This window comes from Bolinopsis microptera, chromosome 7, assembly GCF_026151205.1.
Source record: "Bolinopsis microptera isolate Bmic1 chromosome 7, MBARI_Bmic_1.0, whole genome shotgun sequence".
In the NCBI taxonomy this organism is placed as follows: Eukaryota; Metazoa; Ctenophora; class Tentaculata; order Lobata; family Bolinopsidae; genus Bolinopsis; species Bolinopsis microptera.
This window is the reverse complement of record NC_087078.1, coordinates 14,102,051-14,114,921: the sequence shown is the minus strand read 5'-3', so window position 1 is coordinate 14,114,921 and position 12,871 is coordinate 14,102,051. Positions and strand designations below refer to the sequence as shown.

At 39.3% G+C, this 12,871-nt stretch overlaps 3 protein-coding genes across 3 annotated transcripts in view; 2 read left to right on the top strand and 1 right to left on the bottom strand.

Moving 5' to 3' along the window:
* LOC134818304 (acetyl-coenzyme A synthetase 2-like, mitochondrial) overlaps window positions 1–12,871 on the bottom strand; it is a 64,954-nt gene that overhangs the window by 51,800 nt on the left and 283 nt on the right. The window lies entirely within an intron of this gene.
* The window catches only part of LOC134818305 (radial spoke head protein 6 homolog A-like), a 97,312-nt gene continuing 87,177 nt past the window's right edge, over window positions 2,737–12,871 (top strand). Inside the window, exon 1 of the mRNA XM_063827806.1 lies at window positions 2,737–2,769. The gene's annotated coding sequence lies outside the window, so the exon portion shown is untranslated. The remainder of the gene's footprint in view (window positions 2,770–12,871) is intronic.
* LOC134818308 (dynein regulatory complex protein 8-like) overlaps window positions 2,743–12,871 on the top strand; it is an 88,550-nt gene continuing 78,421 nt past the window's right edge. The window contains exon 1 of the mRNA XM_063827812.1: window positions 2,743–2,768. The gene's annotated coding sequence lies outside the window, so the exon portion shown is untranslated. The remainder of the gene's footprint in view (window positions 2,769–12,871) is intronic.

The following is a 12,871-nucleotide window of genomic DNA, read 5'->3' as shown; positions in this document are numbered from 1 at the left end:
AAGACGCGCGCCGAGTTGGACTTACCTGGGGACCTCAGGCTATTATGTTCATAATAGAGATTCGGCGGAATGACAGGCTGAGCGCGGCCCAGTAAAGTTGGACTCGTCGATGCCCAATGGTCTAACTCTAATATTTTAAAAGAGTATCACCCAAATCCGTTAGGGAAAGGCGCGCCTGGTAAGATCTGCCAGTGCCATGCAGAGCTCAGCCATCAGTTATATTTGTTAGATTGTTGTACGGATTACGTAAGATTTGTTTACCTGGGTGCTGGGGACCTCAAGCTTTTTTGTTCATAATGACAGCCGACAAGCTGAGTGCCGCCCGTTTATTAGGATTTGACCTATTTTTGATTTTACATAATATTGGATCAATCATCAATCTTGGTGAGTCATAGGTGATAATTGTTTGCTATGTTTTTGAAACTTTGAAATGATTCCGGAAAAGAGTTACACAGTAGCTAGGACAGTAGGACCACCCTTTCTGAGTCAGTACAGAGGCCCACTCCAGTATAAAGTAAAAGAGCCATGTTCTACAATAATTGGAGAAATAATGCACAGTATTAGACAGCGGGCATGGACCAATTTGTAAAAATATTGGACCAATCTTGTACAAGAGTGGACCTTTAGTCTGTACTAAAAATTAATAAACCGTATTTATGAGGCTGACAATGGTTCTTTAAGACATCAACAAATTGCCTTACCACTGTCAGTTGACAACTTTCATGGACTTTCTTGATTGACAATCAATAACCTTAAATATTTTTACAAGCTCATTGGCACATTTTGGTTCCAAAATCTTGTGATATTATCAATTATTATTATTTTTTGACAGAAGAAAGTTTTTAATCCTACTCGGATTATAAGTGATACTAAAACTTTTCCTGCCAAAAATCGCTTAAAACCGGGCTCTCATATTATTGTAACTGTAATTTGAAAAACTTAACTAGTAATTTTGATACCAACTAAAATTAACGTTTGATCAGTAATTAATAAATCTAAAAAGTGAAACACACGTTTCCGTACCCTTTTTATATATAAACATTGCACAAAAATAAAATAGTTTTGGGTCTGTAGGTAACATGGGCACTACAAATCCATCGCCCAATAAGGAAGATTACCAATAGTTATACAGTAGACACTAGGTAAAATATAATGTGCAAATGTCAAACGCTTGGCCGCTCATACAAAAGATTTATTGTACATATTTATACTCTTGATTTTAAGAAAACCAGCAAGTTACTTTTCATCCTGACAGTTCGTTTTAAGATGCGAGGTCGTATTCCCAGTACAGAACACCCCTTAAAAGCTTAAAGTCCGCTATGTTCCCTTATAGAGAGCTTATAAGAAGTATGATTTCCCAGAACTTGACTAGTAGTTAAAGCAGTTGGTAGACACTTCCGCTTGCTGAGGAGCAATTTACTAAAAACTTTAGAGAACCCACGAACTGTCATGGTCTGCATGTGCAACTGCGCGTTACAACGTGCTGCTATAATGTGCACGTGCAGCTGCGCAATACTACGTGCTGCTATAATGCGCACGTGCAGCTGCGCATTACCACGTGCTGCTATAAATGCGCACGTGCAGCTGCGCAATACAACGTGCTGCTATAATATGCACGTGCAGCTGCGCGTTACCACGTGCTGCTATAATGTGCAGCTGCTGCCCCAAACTATTGACGTGGCCCACTGACACCTCTAATAAATATCTCCTGACTTGATAACGCACCATAGCAACAAGGGTTAGTCATGTGAGATCTCTCGTGTAAAAAGCATGTGATCTCTTGAGTTCAGGAATCATCGTCTGTTTCGTTGAGCCACGTGCCCTGTTCCAATATCACCGAGGCTAAGTGTAAAAATCCAATTATACCAAAGAAGAGAAGACAGAAGCCGGCGATGTATCCCGATTCGAAGGTTTCCCGGTAAGCGAACCCAAGTGCTACCAGTACTGTTCCTGAAATAGTTGAGAATTAATTGAAGTGCCGATAATTAGTTATCTGCTGCCAATTGTAACTTTACGTACATCATAAACCTTTGCGTAACATCATGAAAAACAAAAATATCTAGGAAAATTTGACAAAAAGATAGACACAATTTTGTCAAATAGGCATCAATGTAATTATGGTTTAACCGTTGTGGTTTGGTTTAGCCGAAATAGATTTTACAAATGTTTTAAATTCATTTTTCTCACTCCAGCTGCAGCCGGTAGTGTTTAGTTTCATGAATATTTCTCTAGCCTTAATAAATCATGTTTGCCTCATTGTAGATATTTTGGTCTTGCGAAATGTAATTGTAATACATTGATGTACAATTTAATTGCACTAGCAGGAACCCGTATAATATAACCCTAAACGGTGTCAAGACTCAAAATACTAAAATAATTATTACCTATTTAATTGGCGTTTTTGACACCACTTGGGGGTCCAAATTTTCGGCTCTAAAATCATTATTCCTTGGCCAATTTTTTATTTTTTCATGCTGATTTGAAGGCCATTAAAGCATTTGACCCAGCCAAAAAAGTTCAAGTTGTATATCTTTTACGGTTTTTGCGGAAAGTCGCGTTAAAGTTGATGCCGTGGTGTCAGTAAAATGGCACAGATATATATATATATATCGTCTCGCTTTATATATAGTAAGATTTTAAAATAAAAGTAAGATAACTATTACGATGTAAATAAGATCAAAGTAAGTCTGCTAACTAAATCTATAAAGGGGTGACAATAAGACAGAGTTTTAATACTTTCAACACTACTATATAACAAATAATTTGAGGGCTTATGTCACTGAAGATGACGCCTTGCAACATGTTTGACGATAGCCTGTAGATTGATAGTTTGATCTCAGTATTTACAACAATTCATCTAGTTTGATTGATTCAAAGGGAAACAAATTCCTCTGTGACAATAAGACATTTTAGATGACGAATAAAACGTTAAAAAAGGTAAAGATCAACCAGCTAAAACGACAAACAAACAAAGATGACGACTAAAATCTAAAAAGGGGTAATCATTTAGTATTTACCTTTTTGCTAGGATGACCAATCAAAATTTAAAAAGGGGTAAGAATTTACCTGCTAATTTAAAAAGGGGTAAGAATTTACCTGCTAAGATGACGAATCCAGGTAAGATGAGGGCGATCTTATCGACGGGTAACTGCTCGATATCATCACCCGGCTCCTTGCTGCTTTTCTCTGGTAAAAATGGGCTGTTATCTGTGCTGTAATCAGAACTGTTATCTGTCGAGGATTGTGAACTGTGCTCTCTTAGTTGAACTAATTTTACACGTGCACTAACAACGGGCATGGTATAAGAGCGAACTATAATTTACTGAAAAACTAGATAAACGAACAGTATGAGGTGGGGCATGTTCACGATGTTTAATGAAAATGATAATACAGAGTTACCACTAAAACGTTTAATTGTTCTTTTATTATTAATAATTAAAGATATGACCAGTCTTGATTAAAAACAAAAAGCGAAAGATCATTCACCTTCATACTATATTACCGAAATTAAATGTTAAATTGACTATGGAAGAATTGATCTGCAAAAACGTTAAATTATTTTTTATTATTAATAATTAAAGATATGTATGATCAGTCTTGGTTGAAAACAAAAAGCGAAAGATCATTCACGTTCGTTGTCTATATCCAAAATCAAATGTCAAATTGATATTGGACGAGTTATTCTTTAATAATTTATAATTCAAGATATGTATGACCCGTTTGTGCTAAAAACAAATCATTTACTTACGTACTATATCACAAATTGATTATGCAGCGTTTTCAATTAACAAAGCACTGTTAATTACAAAAAGCGAAAGACCATTCACTTTCGTACTATATCACCAAAAATTAAACGTCAAATTGATTACAGAAGAATTTCAATGCAAAGTTTTCAAATCAGAAAGCATTTTTAATCACTCCTACTAGATTATGTATTATGAATTATGTAATGAAATATGCATAATTAATAATTGTGCATAATTACCTGACGCTGTACCGTCGAACATCCTCCCACCAGTCTGATAGCTACATCACCCACTCACCCGCCGTGTCTCGTCATCGCTAATTAGGTAATTGATTAGTAATTGGATAATTTCTGTAATAAACTGGTAATTTGAACATTGTGTTTTAATTAACAAATTACATTTACCATTATTTAGAGGGAATCTAAATATATCCCAACTATAAAGGTTTTTTCAAATAATCGAATATTCTAGAACTATTTTGTTCATGTGCAGTGGAAAGCAATCACGGTTAATATTTTATGATCCAAACGCCACTTTTATCACAATCACAACTGATGTTAAAATTGAACAGAAACTAATGTTTGGATTTATTCGCTGCTTAATACTATCAAATCAATTAATTAACCAAATTCTAATTTGCCATAATATGTTAATATATTATATATAAATGGGATATTATTTGTAAAATAACGCATTCCAGAACAATTCCTAGCCATGATGTAATTATGTAAAATCAGGCCGCACTAAATAGTTAAATCACATACTAAATTGAACCCATCTGTGTATGATAATATGGCCATTAGGCATTAAATGTGTAAGGAAAGAACCGGTAAACATTCAAATAGCTAACAAATCACACTACAAAGCCCAGTTTGCACGTGCAACATTCTACCACAACATTGCACGTGCAGAATTGCACGTAACACTGCACACGTGCGCACACAATCCAGCGACAAGTGCGGCGAAATGGAGAAGTACAAGCCTTTAAACAACTACACTGGGCAGTACACATAATACACTCAGACGGATATGGTATAATATCACTGCAGCCGAGAGCAAATACAGCAATTAGATACTGTCCTGTCACAATGTCACGTTATGTGCGGAACAGGGAGCAAAGATTACTGAGTAAAGATTCAAGAGAGGAGGAGGGGTAGTAAGGAATTGTGAGTGAAGAGTAAACAGAGGAGGAGGGATAGTAAGGAATTGTGAGTGAAGAGTAGAGAGAGGAGGAGGGGTAGTAAGGAATTATGAGTGAAGATTAAAGAGAGGAGGAGGGGTAGTAAGGAATTGTGAGTAAAGAGTAAAGAGAGGAGGAGGGATAGTAAGGAATTGTGAGTGAAGAGTAGAGAGAGGAGGAGGGGTAGTAAGGAATTGTGAGTGAAGAGTAAAGAGAGGAGGAGGGGTAGTAAGGAATTGTGAGTAAAGAGTAAAGAGAGGAGGAGGGGTAGTAAGGAATTGTGAGTGAAGAGTAAAGAGAGGAGGAGGGGTAGTAAGGAATTGTGAGTAAAGAGTAAAGAGAGGAGGAGGGGTAGTAAGGAATTGTGGGTGAAGAGTAAAGAGAGGAGGAGGGGTAGTAAGGAATTGTGAGTGGAGAGTAGAGAGAGGAGGGGTAGTAAGGAATTGTGAGTGAAGAGTAGAGAGAGGAGGAGGGGTAGTAAGGAATTGTGAGTGAAGAGTAAAGAGAGGAGGAGGGGTAGTAAGGAATTGTGAGTGAAGAGTAAAGAGAGGAGGAGGGGTAGTAAGGAATTGTGAGTAAAGAGTAAAGAGAGGAGGAGGGGTAGTAAGGAATTGTGAGTAAAGAGAGGAGGAGGGGTAGTAAGGAATTGTGAGTGAAGAGTAAACAGAGGAGGAGGGATAGTAAGGAATTGTGAGTGAAGAGTAAAGAGAGGGGTAGTAAGGAATTTTGAGTGGAGAGAGGAAGAGAGGAGGAGGGGTAGTAAGGAATTGTGAGTGAAGAGTAAAGAGAGAAGGAGGGGTAGTAAGGAATTGTGAGTGAAGAGTAAAGAGAGGAGGAGAGGTAGTAAGGAATTGTGAGTGAAGAGTAGAGAGAGGAGGAGGGGTAGTAAGGAATTGTGAGTGAAGAGTAAAGAGAGGAGGAGGGGTAGTAAGGAATTGTGAGTGAAGAGTAAAGAGAGGAGGAGGGGTAGTAAGGAATTGTGAGTAAAGAGTAAAGAGAGGAGGAGGGGTAGTAAGGAATTGTGAGTAAAGAGAGGAGGAGGGGTAGTAAGGAATTGTGAGTGAAGAGTAAACAGAGGAGGAGGGATAGTAAGGAATTGTGAGTGAAGAGTAAAGAGAGGAGGAGGGTAGTAAGGAATTGTGAGTGGAGAGAGGAAGAGAGGAGGAGGGATAGTAATGAATTGTGAGTGAAGAGTAAGGAATTGTGAGTGAAGAGAGGAGGAGGCCGAGGGGTAGTAAGGAATTGTGAGTGAAGAGTAAAGAGAGGAGGGGTAGTAAGGAATTGTGAGTGAAGAGTAAAGAGAGGAGGAGGGGTAGTAAGGAATTGTGAGGACTATTAATAGCAATAGTAGAGTGAAGGATAATAAGTGAGGAGTAGAGAGGATAGAACAGAGTAAAGATAAAATAGTAGTGAGCAAAGAGTTTAAAATAAGGAGTAAAGAGTAGGGAGAAAACCTATGAAGAGTACAGAGAAAAGTATAAAGAGCTAAAATTTGCTAGGAAAGGGTGGAACCATAGTAGTGTTATAAAGGAAATTTAAAGATACATGTTGGGCCCCGACAACTGATTGAGTGCGGAAAAGTAATGACCTAATTTGACACTATAAGTAATGACTTAATAGTTAATACAGTAAAAGTAATAACCTGACTTAATAGTTAATACAGTAAAAGTAATGACCTGACTTAATAGTTAATGCAGTAAAAGTAATGACCTGACTTAATAGTTAATACAGTAAAAGTAATGACCTGACTTAATAGTTAATACAGTAAAAGTAATGACCTGACTTAATAGTTAATACAGTAAAAGTAAAGAACTGACTCAAGTAGTCAAGTGGTAGGTGTAAAGTGCCAGGTGAAAGGTGGTGTTATTTGGGTGTTTTTAGCGTCTCCAACTGTTAACATGCTATCACCGCCTCCCCCATCATGCCATCACCGCCTCCCCATCAAAACACACTGTCACCACCAGATTCGGCTTGTTCAGGGTCAGTTCAGTGTGGCCGTGTCAGCAGGGAAAGAGCGGAAATAAAACCAAAAACAGAGCACAGAACCACTACAAAACAGGAAAACATATAAAGCATAAGAAAACATAAAACATCAAAACAATATTTAAAAAGCAAACAGTAAAAAAGGCAGATAACTGAGAACAAACAAAAAACAGGAAAACATGACGAAAACAGCACAAAAAAGACAAAAAAAGAACTGGATGTAGAGAGCAGAAAAGTAGCTCAAAACAGCAAGTACAGAAACAGAAGACAAGTGTAGAGGTGGGATATGACAGTAGACGTGAGTTAAACTGAAGTAGAGGCTCGGAGCAGTGTGTTGCCATGGTACCATCACTCAACAGCACTATACAATACAGGCGGGAGTGAGGCATGTTCTATAACGGCCTGTCACCACCTTTTCAACATTTAACTAATGTCTCAAAAACTACCCTCACCTACTCTCTCACTTCCGAGCATCTTCCCGGCTCATTTTCAGGCTGCACGTACACCCATCTCTGAAAACAGGCACAAATCGGACAATCATCAATCTTACTCCGCAAGACTACCGACAATCCAGAATATATTAAAATGAGCTGATTTGACTGGAGTGCCAATACGTCACACCAGAAGGAGGTAAACTAAGTGGGAGAAAGTAAAGCTACTCGGCTGACAAGTGATGATATCATTACCTGCCGCGGGCAGTGAAACATACTTAAAGTAAAACATCAAGAATAGAACAAGTTAAACAATTAAAGTACACACATATGTTCGCAATGATGAGAGATGAGCAACAAGCAGCAAAGAGAGAACGCACGCACGTTAGAGCACACTGCTACCTGGGCAGAAAGGAAGCAGTGAGAACACACACACACACACACACACACACACACACACACACACACACACACACACACACACACACACACACACACACACACACACACACACACACACACACACACACACACACACACACACACACACACACACACAACACACACACACACTACTAAACTTATAGTTTAAAGAGCTGCAATTCACACCAAGTTTTAATGGATTGATTGGTCTACTGGTGTGTCATCGCTCAAACTGTGTCTAAAAGATCACTCAAACGGTGTCTAAAAGCAAGAGCAAGCGGGAGCAATGCGGAAAATATTTTAAAAATATGTTATCCCACAGACATTACCATATATGGGCATCACGTGTAAATAGCGAGCTAAGTGAGCCGCCGCTTTGCAACCAATATCCATGGCTTGTTTAATCAAATCATATCAATCAATGTTTAATAGTATTGGTGAAGGGAAATGAACTAGTGGATCGGGCGGGAAGATGAACAGCAGGTAGCAGGATGAGTTATATAATTTAAATATTGAGGTTGGAAAATTTAACAAGCAGAAGTATAGGAAAAGATCTCGTCGTCGGTTTGAAAATTGAGAGTTTAAGAGTTGAAGTTTAAAAGAAAAAGAGGAACAAAGGAAGACAATTCTGGGATCGGCTGGGATGAATTTTAAAATTTCGAGACACGTCGGACATCCCTTTGTCAGTAAATTCTCGACATTTCCGAAATCATGAAAATAGGCATGATGGATGGTGGATATCAAATTTCAAGAATGTGTGAATCATTTGTGAGCGTTCTCGATATTTTCGACACTGAATAATTGATGTCAAAAGTTTAAATTCCTTCATTAAATATTCAAAGTTACTGGGCGAGTCACATATGGCGAGGAACGAGCTAGTTTCTTGATCAGCAAGGAATCTATTTATTTAACACTTAATTGAGTTAAGCATATCTGAAACCATGGACCAAACAAAAACAGAAAAAACGTGGAGACAATTTGACGGAGGTAAATGACTACCATTACTCTGCAAGACTACCGCTACTCCGCAAGACTACCGCTACACCGCAAGACTACCGCTACTCCGCAAGACTACCGCTACTCCGCAAGACTACCGTTACTCCGCAAGACTACCGTTACTCCGCAAGACTACCGTTACTCCGCAAGACTACCGTTACTCCGCAAGACTACCGCTACTCCGCAAGACTACCGCTACTCCGCAAGACTACCGTTACTCCGCAAGACTACCGCTACTCCGCAAGACTACCGCTACTCCGCAAGACTACCGTTGATCTTAGTGATAATTACTCCTTTGTCATAAAACACGAACATTAGGCGAGCAGGTACGGCAACTGTATACGGTAAATATACAGTAAATATAATACAGTAAATATACAATAGGCCTCCTATTCATTATTGTTTAATTCCATTCATTCGATACCGTGTTAGTGTTATCCCTTATAAATTTACGTTAAATTCCACCGACAAACGCTCTTTGTGGTATATTTGAATCAGTTAATATGTTTAATTAAACTTTAATAATTTATTAAGAAAATTAGTGAAGTGTACAAGTTCTGGATACTGTCCAAAAAGGATGATAATTTAAAGGTTTGTTCTATTTTTGCTCTTCATAAGGCAGCCCGACACAGCCATACATGTAAATTACAGCCAATCCTGCAGTCAGGGTTTGGGCTGAACCAGGTTAAAATATCCCCATTCTTTTACACTTACACAAACGTAATAGACTTGTATTGTTGCAATTAATCTACTCAGAGAACCAGATGACGCAGCAGCTCGACAACAGTGAACAAAGAATGTGCAAACATGTGACGTCATACTGTGTCATCAGCTCCTGATGCACAAAATAGTGATATAATTTAAACTAATACAATGACACCAGAGTGAGACATAACACCAAAACACTTGTTTTTACTAAAAACACTTGTTTTTACTAAAAACAGGAACGAAGCAGGAAAATACCCGTCTAGTACAACTCCTACTACTATAAAACATTCTACTATATGACTACTATAACATATACAACTAGTAGTTGTATGCGTAGTGTGCTCGGTGTCGTCTTAGTGTCGTGGGTTTACAAGGCGTCAAAACACCACTGAAAACTCCTAAGTGGTTAACAGGCGTTACAGGCAGGCGTTGTCATGACAATAGAGCAGGCGTTGTCAAGACAATAGAGCAGAAGGAACACTTCAAAGGAAGCACAAAAATCTAACAGATTCCTGAAGATATATAGACACTTTTAGACAGGGCGTATAGCACGCTGTTTGTTATCTATCTTTATATAATACAAGTTAGTATTAAGGAAAACACACGTACAGTAAAGTATCTATTAATAATATAAAATATAAATATTTATTCCATTTTAACTTTTTAAGTAGCGAAAGTTCAAGTTTATAAAACGTAGTTTGAAACCAAACTTAGTGAACAACACGTGATTGAAAGAAGAGAAAGCTTATATCAGACAGGAAACATAAACCACACACTTTTCAAGAGTCAGATCACTAGAAAATAGTCAGATCATGAAGCGCAAATCAGAGTCTAGAACAGAGAGATAGATTAAATCATTCTTGTGTTGAAGTGAGAAAAGATCAGCTGAGTTCAACTACATATAACTCACAGAGGAGGAGGAGGAGGAGGAAGAGGAAGAGGAAGAGGAAGAGGAAGAGGAGGAGGAGGAGGAGGAGGAGGAGGAGGAGGAGGAGGATCAGGATGAGGAGGAGGAGGAGTGTGTAGAGTGTAATGTGTGTATAGTTTGTGGTTTGTTTTCTGTTTTCTATGTATTGTGTAGAATGTAACGTGTAGCGTGTAATGTGTAGTGTGTGTAGAGTGAAGAAAATGTAGTGTGTAGTGACAGTGTAAGAGTTGAGTGTAAACAGTTACCATGGTAATGTAGTTACTAGTATAACAGACAGCATGCGGCTAATCACGTAAATCCTCGCAAGATCCACTTCAGTTCAGGTCTCAAAATGTGACAGTTATAACTGTATATAATATAATATCTATATATAAATATACAATACTAATTTATAATGAAAAGCGAAAATGCGACGCATACAACTACAGTACGAAACAATGCACACATTTGTAAAAGCGAAGAGAAAAGTGCCAACTAAATGAGAGCTACAAAACACACACACGCACAATACTCCTGAGTAGAGCTAATACAGCTGGGCCACTGTTGTAAGCGTGTACACTATCTTACAGCAGAGTACAATATACAGCAGCAGGTATATAATGCTGCTAGTTAGTGAGGTATGTTCCTACAGAGCAGCCCTCCTTTGTAGTGATCTTAACGTTAACTACTGCAGGTTATAGGTCTACACAACTATTTGTGGTTAGGAGCCAAGAGTGAGGGGAAAGGAGGAGGGAGGAGGAGTGGGGGGGGGGGAGTGGGAGGGGAAAGGGAGGAGGGGATGGAGGAGGGGGAGGAGATGAAGAGGAGGGGTAGGAGGGAAAAGGGAGGAGGAGAAGTAGGAGGGAAAGTGTAGGAGGGGGGAGTGGGAGGAGTAGGAGGGGAAGGAGGGAAAGGGTAGTAGGGGGAGTGGGAGGAGTAGGATGGGAAGGAGGGAAAGGGTAGGAGGGGGGTGGGATGAGTAGGAGGGGAAGGAGGGAAAGGGTAGGAGGGGGAGTAGGGGGAGTAGGAGGGGAAGGAGTAAGAATAGAGAAGGGAAGAAGAGTAGGAGGGGAGCAGGAGCAAGATAAGGGAAGGCAGGAGAGGGCAGAGGAGAATGAAAATAATGAATACTGAGAGACAAGAGAAGGAGGAGAAGGGGGAGAATGGAGACGAGAGGGGGAGGAAATGGGAAATGGAAGTGGTGTCGAAGAAGGAAAATTAGGTGAAAAACAGAATGTGATTGAAGACAAAGTGCGATGTATAATGATGCATATATACGAGAGAGCGAGAGAGCAATCTAGCGAGGTCACGTGAGAGTTACCAACCAGTCAACGCCGCGCGATCCGTGCACGTGCAGCAAGGGACCACGTGACTCGCGCTATCATGTAATTCAGCACTGAGAGCACGTGCACGCGAATACGGGAGAAGGAAAAGGAAGGATTTAGCGCATGTGGGCTGGTCATGTGACCTTAACAATCACGTGGCATGGCTTTATAAAGGCAGCATTAACAGGCCGGCTTCCGGCTCGCAATCTTGTACAAGCTTGCCTCTTCGAATGTTATGGTGGCGTCCAGTAATCAGCCCCGGACCGATGGCAGTCAGGGATATATTAGCTGCAAATCAGGGATATTTTAAATCCAAATCGGGGATATTTTAGCTGCCAACCAGGAATATTTTTACTGCAAATCAGGCATATTTTAGAATTCAGTCAAGAATATATTAGCTGCAAATCAACAATATTTTAGCTCCAAAGCAGTGTTTTTTAACTGTCAGGCAGGTATATTTTAGCTTCCAGCGAGGGTCACACCCATTGTTAGGTCTAAAATATCTGAAAATAAAACAACAGCTGAAGTTTTAATTCGAACACTCATGCCTGGGTAAGTAAATGATGGAGGAGGTTGACATAAGAGCACATTTCTCGAACTGCTCCTTGTTTTACCTTCAATCGCAGTTTTTGCTTCCCAGATCTTCAGCTAAGTGGACCGCTTGGGGGTTGCAAAAACTCAAGCAGGTGCGCAGAATATCACAACCTAATATTTTCTGTAGGGAATTTAAATTTGTATAAACTATAAAAATGTACTTCAAGTCAAGTAACGAAACTATATAACTTGAATGTGTTAATCTGTATGAGCTGGTTACAGAGAGTTAAGAACTATAGTCTATATTATAAACACTTTGAATGGCCATTGTGACACACAAAGAAAAAAAATCTATACGGCAGTTAAGTAGTAGTAGTAAGGTAAATAACATAGTAAGTGATCCGGCCGAGATTTGCTTTCTGAATAGTTGTGAAACGGTGAAATATATCTTATTCGGAATCCACCATTTGACAGAAATGAATCATATTTCATCACTTTCGAATTATTCAAAAAGTGAATCGCAGCCAGAGTTTTGGATCACTCTTTACACACCGGACTGCTTTTCAAGGAGCCACATTACAAGGTGGGCCCGGTGGCCCGGCTGGAAGCGTGTCATGAGACGAATAGTTCACTAAATC